Source organism: Microcebus murinus, chromosome 18 (genome assembly GCF_040939455.1).
Source record: "Microcebus murinus isolate Inina chromosome 18, M.murinus_Inina_mat1.0, whole genome shotgun sequence".
NCBI lineage: Eukaryota > Metazoa > Chordata > Mammalia > Primates > Cheirogaleidae > Microcebus > Microcebus murinus.
In genome coordinates this window covers 29,654,015-29,667,138 of record NC_134121.1, presented here as the reverse complement: position 1 = coordinate 29,667,138, position 13,124 = coordinate 29,654,015, and the positions used below count along the sequence as shown (strand labels likewise).

The following is a 13,124-nucleotide window of genomic DNA, read 5'->3' as shown; positions in this document are numbered from 1 at the left end:
CCAAAAGTTGCTGATTTTTTTTCCTGAGGAAAAAAAAATTCTACCAGCTAGCACAATGATGTAAATGCAAAATCATGTAGTAAGACGACTGCAGATATACTGGTTTCCAGATGTTTGACAAGACAGTGCAGAAACACCACAAAAGAAGGCTAATAGTTTCTGTCACAAACTCTGCTGGGTGACTTTCTCTCTCTCTCCACACAATTTTTGTAAGTTCTAGGGATTTTATATAGCTGTCTAACAATTTAGGATAGAGAAGAACTGAAGGTTTGTCTATCACTTGTCAAATTCTGTCTTTAAAAACACAGAAAAATTTCCAAATCCATCATTATTACTGTGTTCAGCAATAACTACAGTATGATTTGATTAAATGTATATTTATTAGTGCCACACCTTTTCCCTAAATAAGCTTATATACCAAACAAATAAGCTAGGAACCTGAATGGAGCCCTGTACATTTCATTAAATCTCTGCTGCATATAAGCCATAGATAAAATCTGATTTAAGACAAAACATAATGTTGCTCAGGCTGTCCTTGCTGCATGGGCTTCATTTTTATGTACTCATCCTTAACTTACACTATTTCTAGTGGAAAGCTTCCAAAAATAAAACCAGATTTAGTTGTCAGATGTACAGTATCAAGGAATCTCTTAAATGAATGAGTTCTTTAAAAGAAAAGCCAAACTTTGGATAATTACATTCAAATTCCTTAATCACATTTTCTGAGCTCAATGGGAATTGTGGTGTTTCTTTGCTGAATATCTTCTCCAAAGCCACACAAATGTAGTACAGATTCTTCCTTCAAAGCGATATCTAACAAAATGACTCCCCCTTGGCAGAATGTTATTTTCAAGTGTATATTCCTTTTCTTTTTCACCCAGCTAGAGGAAGTATATATGTATTTGTATGTGTACTTTTTATTTTTTATACCACTTCACTCTGTAGCACCCCCCGGAATATTTTTTCAAAAATGAATATAAAGCATCTGAGGAATAATTTGCACACATATAGTTTACAAATTATAATGGTACACATTATTGTAGTTTGGTAATATCTGCTTCTTTCCCACCTCTGGGCATACAAGAAAACTGTACTTCCTCATCCCCTTAAAGTTCTAGACCAGTAGTCTCCAACAGAACTTTCTATTATAGTGTAAATGTTCTATATCTTATGCTGTCCAATATGATAATATGGCTAGCACAACTGAGGAAATGAATTAAAAATTGTGTTTAATCTTCATTAATTTAAATTTAAATATTAAAACATAGCTAGTGGCTATTGAATTGGACAGCACAGTTCTGACCCATGAGTATTAAGTAGAAGTAACCACTAAGAGTCCTCCAGTCTCCCCTTTCCCCTGCCATGGTCACCTAAAATAAAATGGTGAAGCCCACACTGATCTATGTCCTTGAGTAGAGAGATCACGGAGCACAGACCCCCCCTAGACCTGTGATGGACAATATTTAGCGATAATTTATTCAGAAAAGTCACTAAATGTACAAGAAAGAAAATATAGCAAGTACTGATCTTTGTGATGAATTAACATCACCCATGAAAATGTCAAGAAGCTCCTACTTCATGTGTGCGGGTGGTAGTGGAATAAGAAGGGGAAATGTAGCTGCTCAACATGTATCATGATATAAATATAATATAAAACTTAAGTGCCTATGATAAAAGGTAGATAACTTTGGGTGTTTTACTATCTGCTTGGAAAAATAACCCAGGAAGAAATCTTAACACATTTTATATTCTCATTTCCATGTAAGATATTCCTGTATCCAAAGTAGTCAATAGTAATGATATATTTGTTAGTAATATTTTTCCCACAAAGAAAAAATCCTCTAGTCATGAAAGAGTTAAGAGAGACCAAAATTAGACACAGTTCATGTTAAAGGTTAGAAGAATAATCAGTCATTTGAAAAACACTACATAAACATTTTTCCGGATGCAATTTTCAGTCCAAGGATACATTTCCCAGTAGAAATCAGCAGCTAAAAAGGAAATCATTTCGTCTCCATAAGTGCCAAATTGTATCCTGATTTTTCCTGGTCTGGCTCAACTTTCAAAACTAGTGGTTCAACTTCTGCAATCTTTCACCCAATGACTATATAAACACATCTTTACAAGACAGACATAATCCTTGGGTGGGCCAATTTATGTTGGATTATGAAAATACTTAAAATACAAAATCGTATAATGACTATTGTCCTTCAGTTTTTCAGTAAAAGGAAAGAAAAATCCATTTAACATAGGCAGTGGTTCATGTGAAGATAACATAACACATATACATTACTTTCTTTTTCTCCAATATCTTTGAAAATAAATATTGCTGACAATTCAGTAAAGGATTGCCTCATATTTTGGCAAGGTGGCATGTAAATTAAGAATTTGCAAATATACTTCTGATATACTCACATGCTGCAATGCAACACACAATTGGAATGAATTAAACTGCTCACAACAGGCAAGGAAAAATTCTCACCCTTGGAAGTATTTTGAATCTTCTGTATTTGGTCAGAGGTTATAGAAACATTAGTTTTAAGGATAAAGTAATCTTAAGCAAAAGATTCATTCAGAATTTATTACTGCCTCTAATTCATATATATCTCACATTATTCAAAATTCTCAATAACACGATTCAAGTAGAATCTCAACCCTACAGCTAGGAGCAATTGTAAATTTTAAATTCTGTTTTTTCACTTCTTCCTTGAAATTCTAGAACTTTTACACTCAACTACAAAAGGCATCATGAAAAGCCTATCTTCAACATTTAACATATGGAGGGGAATAATTTTAACTTTTTCTCCAATGGATAAAGTTATGTAAAAGAAGACATTTTGAGAGCCTTTGGAGAGTGTAGAATAAATCACAGCTGTATGATCTGCAAAAGTTTGGTTGAACATTAAGAGATTTTCACATCTGTGTCTATACATTCCCGTCTTGGGAATAATGTATCTCTAAAATCATTCACAGAAAAATGTTGTAAAGTACTCCAATCTTCTGTAACCAAAACTTAGAGTTGAAATCACAAACATTTCATTTTCATTGTAGATTATTGAGAATTACATGTGAAATATCCATAAAATTATATTGGTAAAAATGATTTTTGCCAATATTGCTAAAAGCTATAATAAAATAAGAATTTAAAATAGCTTATTTCTTTAAACTTTTTACAACTTTTAGCATAACTCCTTGAATAATTTTCTATGCCTACATTCATCCATCTTTGCTTCTGAGAAAACAAATAAACATGTCATTCAAACAATACGAACAGACTATAGGAATGGACATAAAATAATGCATATTTTTCTTTCATGTGCTAAGAGAGGTTGATAAATACTATACTTCTCAAATTCACAAAATTTTATCTAAGTACAATAACAATAACACATTAGGAAAGCATTTTCCTGTTCGAGTAGCTCTGCCCAAACCAGCATGAAGTATTTAATTAAATATTTAACTCTAATAGAAACACTAAAGTTTTAAGTTGTTTCCTCAAGATTAGAAAACTTTTAGTTCTTCTGAAAAGAGTATACATATACATATACAGATATCCAAAACTAAAAATTAAAGGCTGATTATTGAAATCTACCTTTTTAGTTCAAATATTTTGCATTCTTTTCTGATTTAAAACACTCTCCTATGAAAGCCACCATTATTTATAAGTGAAGAAAGAAAAGGGAATTTGTCTTACTTCTCCCCACTCCTCACTTTGCCATTGTCACCTGTATCTATTTTCAGGAAGCCAATATTCATTAGGGTTAATCTGCCTAGTAAATGAATAAACAAAGGATTTCTCTGTCACTAAGAGGCCAGGTGAGCCGATAGCATCTTCTAACACAGAAAATCATCTGTACCATACAGCTCAGGAAATTACCTGCTGCAATCCCACACCTGGGATCATTTGGCAGGCAGATCCATAATGTTGAATAATATATGGAAAATGGACTATAACCATTTTTTAAAAGGACTGAAAATCCCCCATATTTTAGAGCTGAAGAACATTTTTATAGAATTAACTACATAACTCACCAGGGAAAATTAATGGGAAAAAAAACTTTTACCATTTTTCCCCCTAAAAAACAGGGAATGTAAGAAATAATGTCAAAATACTTGACATATGAAGAACTGATCAAAAATACCAATACTTCTAGAGATGTCAAAGATATTAAAAATAAAACCATTTCCACAATAAAGTGTAGTTAACAAACTAAGTAAGAGAGATATATTGTTATATTCTAATCACTACTTTCATGGACTGACAAATTCAGACAATGTAAAGCTACATGACCTCGGTGGTTCAAGATGCCAATAAAAGAATCCAAGATCAATTATTTGTTAATATATTAAATTCATAACACTACTACCTTATGTTGCATTTTGTGAAGCAGAATCCCAGATCTTATCACCCTGTAGAAATAATTTTTCCAGCTAAATAATCTAACAGGAAACTACTGGTACTAAAAAAACAAACACGAAGTAAAAGAAATGAGGTTAAAGATATCTGACCTCTCTCCAAATGTAAAATAATAAAAAAAAAAAGTAATAGATCCAAGTAATAGATACAAGTTTTAAGTAACATTTGATAGCCTGAAAACTATATGATATAAGCACATAAAAGAGCACATAAAAGAACTGGAGGACCTATTTCATTAGGCACATGAGACTGTAGCAAAAAAACTGATTCACAACATATGAAAACAAATAGTGATTATTCCCTTCTGAAAATTATGTTCGGTTCCTTGGTGTGAAAAAGAATGAAATAAAATTAATTCTGTTAGCTCATATGCCAATGAGAACCAACCAATATGCTATCCTTGACACATGGCTGTTAAGTTGCTTACATAGATGTTATTTCTTTATTCAATTTTTCATAATATGCTTATAGAAAGAAGGAGCTAAACTATTGGACGCATTACATATGATTCTCTAACATGACCGGAAACTGGATAATAAACAGGTTGAGGAAAAAGGTTAGTCAACATTTAATGAGTGCCCACTTTATGTCAAAGCCCCCATGAAACAGGACTGGGCTTGCTCAAAGCTGATAAAGAACAGATATAGTCTTCATATACAGTATATGTTATCATTAATATTTTTGAAAGCAGAATTTCTCAGCTTCACAAGGGTTCCCTGGCTGTTTTTATACTGAATAAGTCAGATCCATATCAGATACTGCAAAACTGTTGAGAGGTGTGTCCACTGGGGGAACAGTACTATCAAAAAGGAAGCAGTAGAGATGTGTGGCACCTGGTCACATATGCACTGCACATAAGGAAATGCAGAGTAGAGAGAATAAAAAGGACTTACCCCAAACATGGGATCTTTCCTAGTTTCTATGTGTTAGGCCAGGTATTCTGAGATAAGCCATTTAAACATAAATCAAAGTAAATACAAACTGCATGTGAAGTGAATTCTAATACCCATCAGCTCACATTGCCGTATTGACAACTGATGCTAAATATATGAATGTCATATATACATATTCCTAAATTTATTTTTGCTGAGAGGGTTTTTTGGTGTATATGGGAAAATTCAGCATGTGATTTTAAGGAAATGTATATGATTTCCCTTTTAAGATCCTACAAAAACATATTGGGAGCAAGATGATGTTTGTCCTGACTTGCCAAAATCCTGTGGAGATCATCTCGAATCCACATCACATTCCTGAGTACTAATGCTCACATGGGGCTTTTGCATTAGCAGATGTGTGAAAATGCATGTACTCAGAGAACTCCCTCATGGCTTCCCATCTAAAGAAGCTCCTCTACAACAGCTCTCGCAGCCAAAAGCTGAAAGCACATTTCCAAGTTAAGTATACCTTCATTTAAGCCAGTGTCTGGATAGAAAAAATTTAACTGAATGGTTTGTAATCTGGCTCAAAACCAAGAGGAGCCTGAGTGAATGTTAAGACAGATTTTCAGGAGGCCTCCTATATTCTAATGCTCAAGTCATATCAGACTGTGGCAAAGTTTTCCTTACTCATGTAAAAATTTCTAATCAAATTTTTGCATTTCAAATGCATCACTGGAAGACATGTGTATGATTTTAGTTGTGATTAAAATTGGGGGAAAGGCCGGGCGCGGTGGCTCACGCCTGTAATCCTAGCTCTCTGGGAGGCCGAGCGGGCGGATTGCTCAAGGTCAGGAGTTCGAAACCAGCCTGAGCAAGAGCGAGACCCCGTCTCTACTATAAATAGAAAGAAATTAATTGGCCAACTAATATATACAAAAAATTAGCCGGGCATGGTGGCGAATGCCTGTAGTCCCAGCTACTTGGGAGGCTGAGGCAGGAGGATTGCTTGAGCCCAGGAGTTTGAGGTTGCTGTGAGCTAGGCTGACGCCATGGCACTCACTCTAGCCTGGGCAACAAAGCGAGACTCTGTCTCAAAAAAAAAAAAAAAAAAAAAAAAATTGGGGGAAAGAGGACTGTTCAATACGTCCCTGGTTCATTATTTCAGCTGTGGCAAAAAAATATGCTGAAAGTAAAGAAACCCAATGTCCTTGCATACTTACTTTTAAAATTTCTTTTGTAAAAATAATATGTTTTTGAACTTTATAAAAGTAACACAAGTTCATTATAGAGAACTTTGGAAAAACTTTAAAGAAGAAAACTAAAACTGCTTATAATCCCATAACTCAGAGTTTAAATACTACTTACATTTTGATTGGTTTCCTTCTAGTCTCTCATCCATGAATACGAACATATATATAAATACCATATAAAATGGTACATACCTATAACTACAACATTTATATCTATATATAAATACTATATAAAGTTGACTATATCCATAATGACATCATTTATGAATACCTATATAAAAATACTATATAAAGTTGTATATATCTATAACTACATCATTTTTTCATAAACTTTTTATACAGTTTTATAGCCTTCTAAGTTTATTATAATGCAAAGCAATGATTATAATCTTAAATAGACAAAAGCATTAAATTAAAGAAAAAAGGACACCTAGAAATGTTAAAAGGTATATTTTATTCTATAATGATACTCTAACAATTATAAATATCTATAAATCAAATAATGTAACATTGACACCATATAGCAAAACCATAGAAATACAAGGAGAAATAGAGTAAAATATTAGTAGCATTAGATATTACTTCATCTTTCAAAAATCCATGACAGGTTATGTATTTATATATCTATATCTATGTATCTCAGAAAACATATAAAACATAATTAATGAGGTAACTCTAACTGATAAAAATATAATTCTACATGCCAAAAAAAAAGAATATACCCTTTTTTCCAACAATAAACACTCACAAAAACAATGAAATAGCTTTACCAAAATATAAAACTTGACCTAACCAATCTTCCAGCTCTAATTAACAATTTACAGAAAATTTTGGGGACAAAGGAATACCACAGGGCTGGGAGTGGTGGCTCACGCCTGTAATCCTAGTGCTCTGGGAGGCTGAGGCAGGTGGATCATTTGAGCTCAGGAGTTCGAGACCAGCCTGAGTAAGAGTGAGACCCCATCTCTACTAAAAAATAGAAAGAAATTAGTTGGACAACTGAAAAAAAAAAATATATATATATAGAAAAAATTAGCCAGGCATGGTAGCACATGCCTGCAGTCCCAGCTACTTGGGGGGCTGAGGCAGGAGGATTGCTTGAGCCCAGGAGTTTGAGGTTGCTGTGTGCTAGGCTGACACCACAGCACTCTAGCCCAGGCAACAGAGTAAGACTCTGACTCAAAAAAAAAAAACAAAACCAAAACCACAGGATCAACAAACTCCAGTCTGTGGGAAATGCTACAGGATAAATGGTCCAATTTCCTCAACAAATAAAATTCAAAGTGGAGACAAAAGAAGATAGAGGATAAACCTATATGTTAAAAGAATCTTATAAGACCTATCAATCAATTGCAATGAATGGTTCTTATATGAAACACACTTTTTAAAATGAGACAATCAGAGAGATTGAACATGGATCAGAAATTTGATATTACATAGCTATTGTTAATTTTCTCAGCCATTATAATACTTTGCTTTTAAAAAGAGAGTCTGTATTTTTTGGAGATATATATTGAAATATTTATAAATGAAATAATATGCCTGGATTTGCTTCTAAATAATCTGGTGAGATAGTGGGGTAAGATATAAAACTAGTGTAGCCATGAGTTGCTAAGTGTTGAAGCTACCTGATTTTTACAGGTACATGAGGCTATTCTTTCCATGTTCACATATATCTGAAATTCTTCATAATAAGCTGTTAAAAGTATGAATGTGTATATGCATGCACAAAGAAACTGGTGATAGCAAATACAGATACTTCTTTTGAGGAGGTACGCTTTAAGGAAAGGGGGAAAACGGGTCTATAGCCGATACACGTTTAAAACAGAACTCATAAAAAAAAAACAAAACAGAACTCATGGTCTGTTTATTTTTATTTCAATTTCTATTTTGTATAGGGAAATATCAGAAAATGTTAATAACTGTTGAATCTAGTGAGAATGTTTAGATATCCACTGTATTATATTTAAATTTTTTCTGTAAGTTTGGAATTTTTCATAATAAAAGGTTGTGAAGTGAAACTCCTACTCATTGTCAAGCTATAAAGTTCTCTTAGCAATTCTTGCCTGTTCAAACTTTCAAATGCACTGAAGAATAATTTTATCAAGATTCTAAATCCACTGGTATTTTGACAGGAATTGCACAAAAGTTCTGAATTAATTTTGAAATACTTGCAATTTAAACAATACCCAGTCTCCTTATTCAGGACATGACATATTGTTAATTTATATAAATAATCTCTTTCTGTCACTCTGTAGAGTTTCACAGTTTTATGTAGCCTCCTAGACACTTCTTCTTAGAGTTATTCCTAAGTATTTTACATTTTTTGGTACTATTACAGGTGAAATAGTCTAAAGAATTCAACCATCTAAATAGATTTTACTTGTTTATAAAAACAGGATGGATGTTTGGCATATTTACCAAGTATCTGATTAGTTAAGTTCTTTAAAACTTGATGCTCCCTCCTCACTGAGCACCGACTAAAAACAAACAAACAAAAAGTTGATGCTCTTGAATTTTCTAGGTCAAAAAAATTATATTGTCCGTAAATGGTGATTTCATAGTTATATCTCTTCTTTCTGTTATATGTATTACTATATTGTCTGGAACATCCAGAGTAATTGCATAATAATGGTCTTAGTATGATTGCCTTTTCATGATTTTAGGATGACACAGTATTTCACATAAATATGATGTTAATTTTTGGTTTAAGGATAGCTATGTTTTATGATTTAAAAATATATCTTTCTACTCCTAGTTATTGTAGAATAAATCTCATAAATAAATGCTGAATTTTATCAAATGCCCTTTCAGCATCTAGTGAAATTACCATGTTTTCTTATTGGACCAACTAATACTAAATATTACAAGAATAAATTTTATAATATGAGATAAATCATATTTGGTCATGGTAATCATAGAAGATTCTCTTATTGTAATGTTCAGTTTGGTTTGTTAGTTTTTTTTATCTGTATTTCTGAATCTAAATTCATATGTAAGATTAATGAACAGATCTTTTTGTAAATTTTTAGGTTTTAGTCATTCATTTTTAAAAGCCTCCTTTAGAGAGGATTAGAAAGACCCTGCCTTCAATAGGTGTTAAAAAGTTCCTCAATGCTAATGCTATTTATTATGAAATAGGAAAAGGCAAGAGGCCATAGCCTGCAAACACAAAGGTGAGATAATGGCTTCCACATCACTTAACTGTCAGCCTTACTTAGTGTGAAGTGTTGTGTCTAGAGACTCCCAACCAAGCATCCATTTAAAAATATATAGAATATTAAAGTAATTGACAAACATAGAGACTGTCAACTTTTTGGAAGATAATGTAAAAAACCATAATGCATTTTTGGTAGTGTTCATATGGAATACGACACAAGAAAACCAGGTTAGGAAAAAATCAAAAATATATATTTCAAATAGTAGCACAAGAAAGCTGAAAAGTTAGTACCTATAGTGGTAAAGGTTACTGAACATTTCTACACCCCAAAGATTGCCTGTGCTTTTGCTGGTCCCCAAAAGAGGCTGCTCTCTTCAGCCAAAGGAACAGGAAAGGACAGCCAAGCAAGACAAAAACTTTTAGACAATAACTGCTTGACTTTAGCCACATACCACAGAAAAACTTGTAGCACCCATACCAGGAAAGGCTGAGTAGGAAACCTAGATGTTCCCCCTTGAGAGCCTGTAACAACGTGCCCAACACCCCCACTGGGGTGGTATTAAAGAAGGCTAAGTAGAGAGTCAGGATTTTCATCTCAGTCTGCTATTAACAAGAACCACCTTCCAACATACATATGCAGTGTCAGTGCAGAACAAATAGGGCGCCTGGACTTCCATTCCACTTAGCAATAAAGAGGTACCCCTCCTTCTCCTCACTGAGGAGCTTGTCAAAAGAGGCCTAGGGGAGAGTCCTTTTTTGGACTTTGACTATCTCATGCAGGAATAATGAGGCTACCTCTACTATATTTGTCAGTCGATACCACATGGGGAGCCAGAACTTCCATCTCTGCCCTGTAGTAACCTGACATTGGTTGGCAACAGTAGTGAGGTAAGGAACCTAGACTTCTATTTCTATCTGGCAGAAATGAGGCAGAACATCCCACTTTCCCTGCCACAGTGCTATCAGAGAAGGCCAGTTAAAACAGAATTTTTAAATAAGATTTAAACCGTAGCAAAATGTCCAGGTTTCAATTGAAAATAATGCCTTGACATACCTCAAACCAGGAAGATATCAAACCTAATGAAAAATAGACAACCAACAAATACAATCACCAAGATAACAGAGATGTGAAAATTATCTGACAAAGATTTTTAAAGCAACCACAATAAAAATGTTTCAATGAAGAATTATGAACATGCTAGGAAACATAAAAAATGAAAATGAAAAAATTTAAACTGTGGACAATGGGTGATAATAATGTGTCCATTATCAATGTAAGTTCATCAGTTATAACAAATGTACTACTATGGTGGGGGATGTTGGTAATGGGGGAGGATATGCATTTATGGGGGCAGGGGCATATAGACATCTCTGTAGTTTCTTCTTAATTTTTTGTGAACCTAAAACTGCTCTAAAAAAATGAAAAGCCTCAGCAAAGAAATAGAAAGTCATAGCAAAGAAGCAGAAGATATAAAGAAGAATCAGATGGAAATTTTAGAATTGAAAAGTACAATAACCAAAATAAAAAAGGTAAATAGATATGTTCAATAGCAGAATGAGAGGGGACAGTGGAAAGAATTAGTAAACTGTAATACAGAATAGAAATTACCCAATCTGAACAACAGAGAGAAAAGTGACTGAAAAAATTTACAGTCTCAGGGATCTGTGGGATTATAATGAAAGATCTAACATTTCTGTCACTTGAGGCCTGGAGGGAGAAGAGAAAGGGTATGGGTTGAAAAAGCATTTGAAAAATAATGGTCAAAAAGTATCCAAATTTTAGGAGAGACATAAATTTACACATTAAAGAAGATGAGTGAATCCCAAACAGGATACTCCCAAATAAACTCATTAAAAGACACATCATAATTAAACTTCTAAAAACTAAACACAAAGAAAAAAATCTTGAAGGCAGTAAGAAAAAAATGACACTGTACCAGTAGAGGAAAAAACTCTTTGAATGACATCACATTTCTCATCAGAAAACACAGAGGCTAAAAGGAAGTGACGTAATATTTTTTTGAGTACCGAAAGAAAAGAACTGTCAACTTTGAATCCTACACCATGACATAGTATTATTGAGGAATGGAGGGGAAATCAAGACATTTTCAGATGAAGAGAAACTAAGAGAATCTGTTCGCAGTGGATTTACTCTAAAAGAATAATTAAAGGAAGTTCTCCGAACAAAAAGAAAACAAATGAAGAAATAACCTTCGAACGTTAGGAAGAAAAAACATAATAAGCAAAAATATAGCTAAATACTATAGGCTTTCCTTCGCTTCTTGAATTTTCTAAATTGTGTTTGAGAGTTCAGGCAAAAATAACACTCTCTGGTGTGGTTCTAAATGTACATAAGGGAATTTTTAAGATAATTATATTGTAAATAGGGATGGTAAAGAGACGTAAAAGGAAAAAAGGCTTCACTGAAACTAGTAAAATAACTATATCAGTAGACTGTGATTGCTTATATCTAATAAAGTTATATAAAGAAAGATAATTTTAAAACATTATATATAAAAACACTAGAGATAAATCAAAATGGAATTCTATGAATCATTCAACAACCCACAGTAAGACAAGAAAAAGAAAATACAGCATCAAAAAATACAGAGAACAAATAGAAAATAAAAAATAAAATGGCAGACTTAAGCTCTAATATATAAATAATTACATTTATTCCATTCAAGGTAAATGGTCTACAAACACCAATTAAAAGGCAGCTATTGCCAGAATGTATTTAAAAACATGGCTCAACTATATGCTGTCTATAGGAAATTAATTTCACACGTAATTATATGGATGGATTGAAAGTAAAATGATTAAACAAGATATTATCTTAAGGAAAGGAAAAACACAATGAAAAGCAGGAATACTTATCAACATAGAAGATAAAGTAGATTTTTGAGAAAAGAAAATCACCAGATAAGAGAAAGACACTATATAATGATAAAAGGGTACACCAAGAAAACATAGCAACCCTAAATGTGGACTAAACAACAGAAGTGCAAAAACTGACAGAACTAAAGGAAGCAGACATGTCCATAATTATAATTTGGAGACTTCAACAAGCCTCTTTGAACAGCTGAATATCTCATACACTGCTGTTAGGAATATAAAAATGATATAGCCAATATGGAAAATAGTTTGGCAGCTTCTTGAAAAATTAAACATATACTTATAACATGACTCAGCAATTGCGCTTGCGGGCCCTTATCACAGGGAAATGAAAACTTTTACTCACACGAAAAACTTTATATGATTGTTCGGGGCAGCTTTACTTGAAATAGTCACAAACTGGAAACAATCCAAATGTCCTACAATAGGTTAACAGTTAAATAAACTGTGGTACAGCTACACCACAGAATACTACTCAGAAATTATGAGGACTAAACTAGTGATACATGCAACAATTTGGATGG

At 33.2% G+C, this 13,124-nt stretch overlaps 1 protein-coding gene across 18 annotated transcripts in view; it reads right to left on the bottom strand.

Moving 5' to 3' along the window:
* BCAS3 (BCAS3 microtubule associated cell migration factor) overlaps positions 1-13,124 on the bottom strand; it is a 539,137-nt gene that overhangs the window by 218,299 nt on the left and 307,714 nt on the right. Inside the window, exon 24 of one of the 18 annotated variants that reach the window (XM_012775709.3) lies at positions 1-13,124. This exon is cut by the window's left edge and continues 17,823 nt beyond it; it is cut by the window's right edge and continues 19,698 nt beyond it. The exons of the other annotated variants lie outside the window; for them this stretch is intronic. The gene's annotated coding sequence lies outside the window, so the exon portion shown is untranslated. 18 annotated transcript variants of the gene reach the window in all.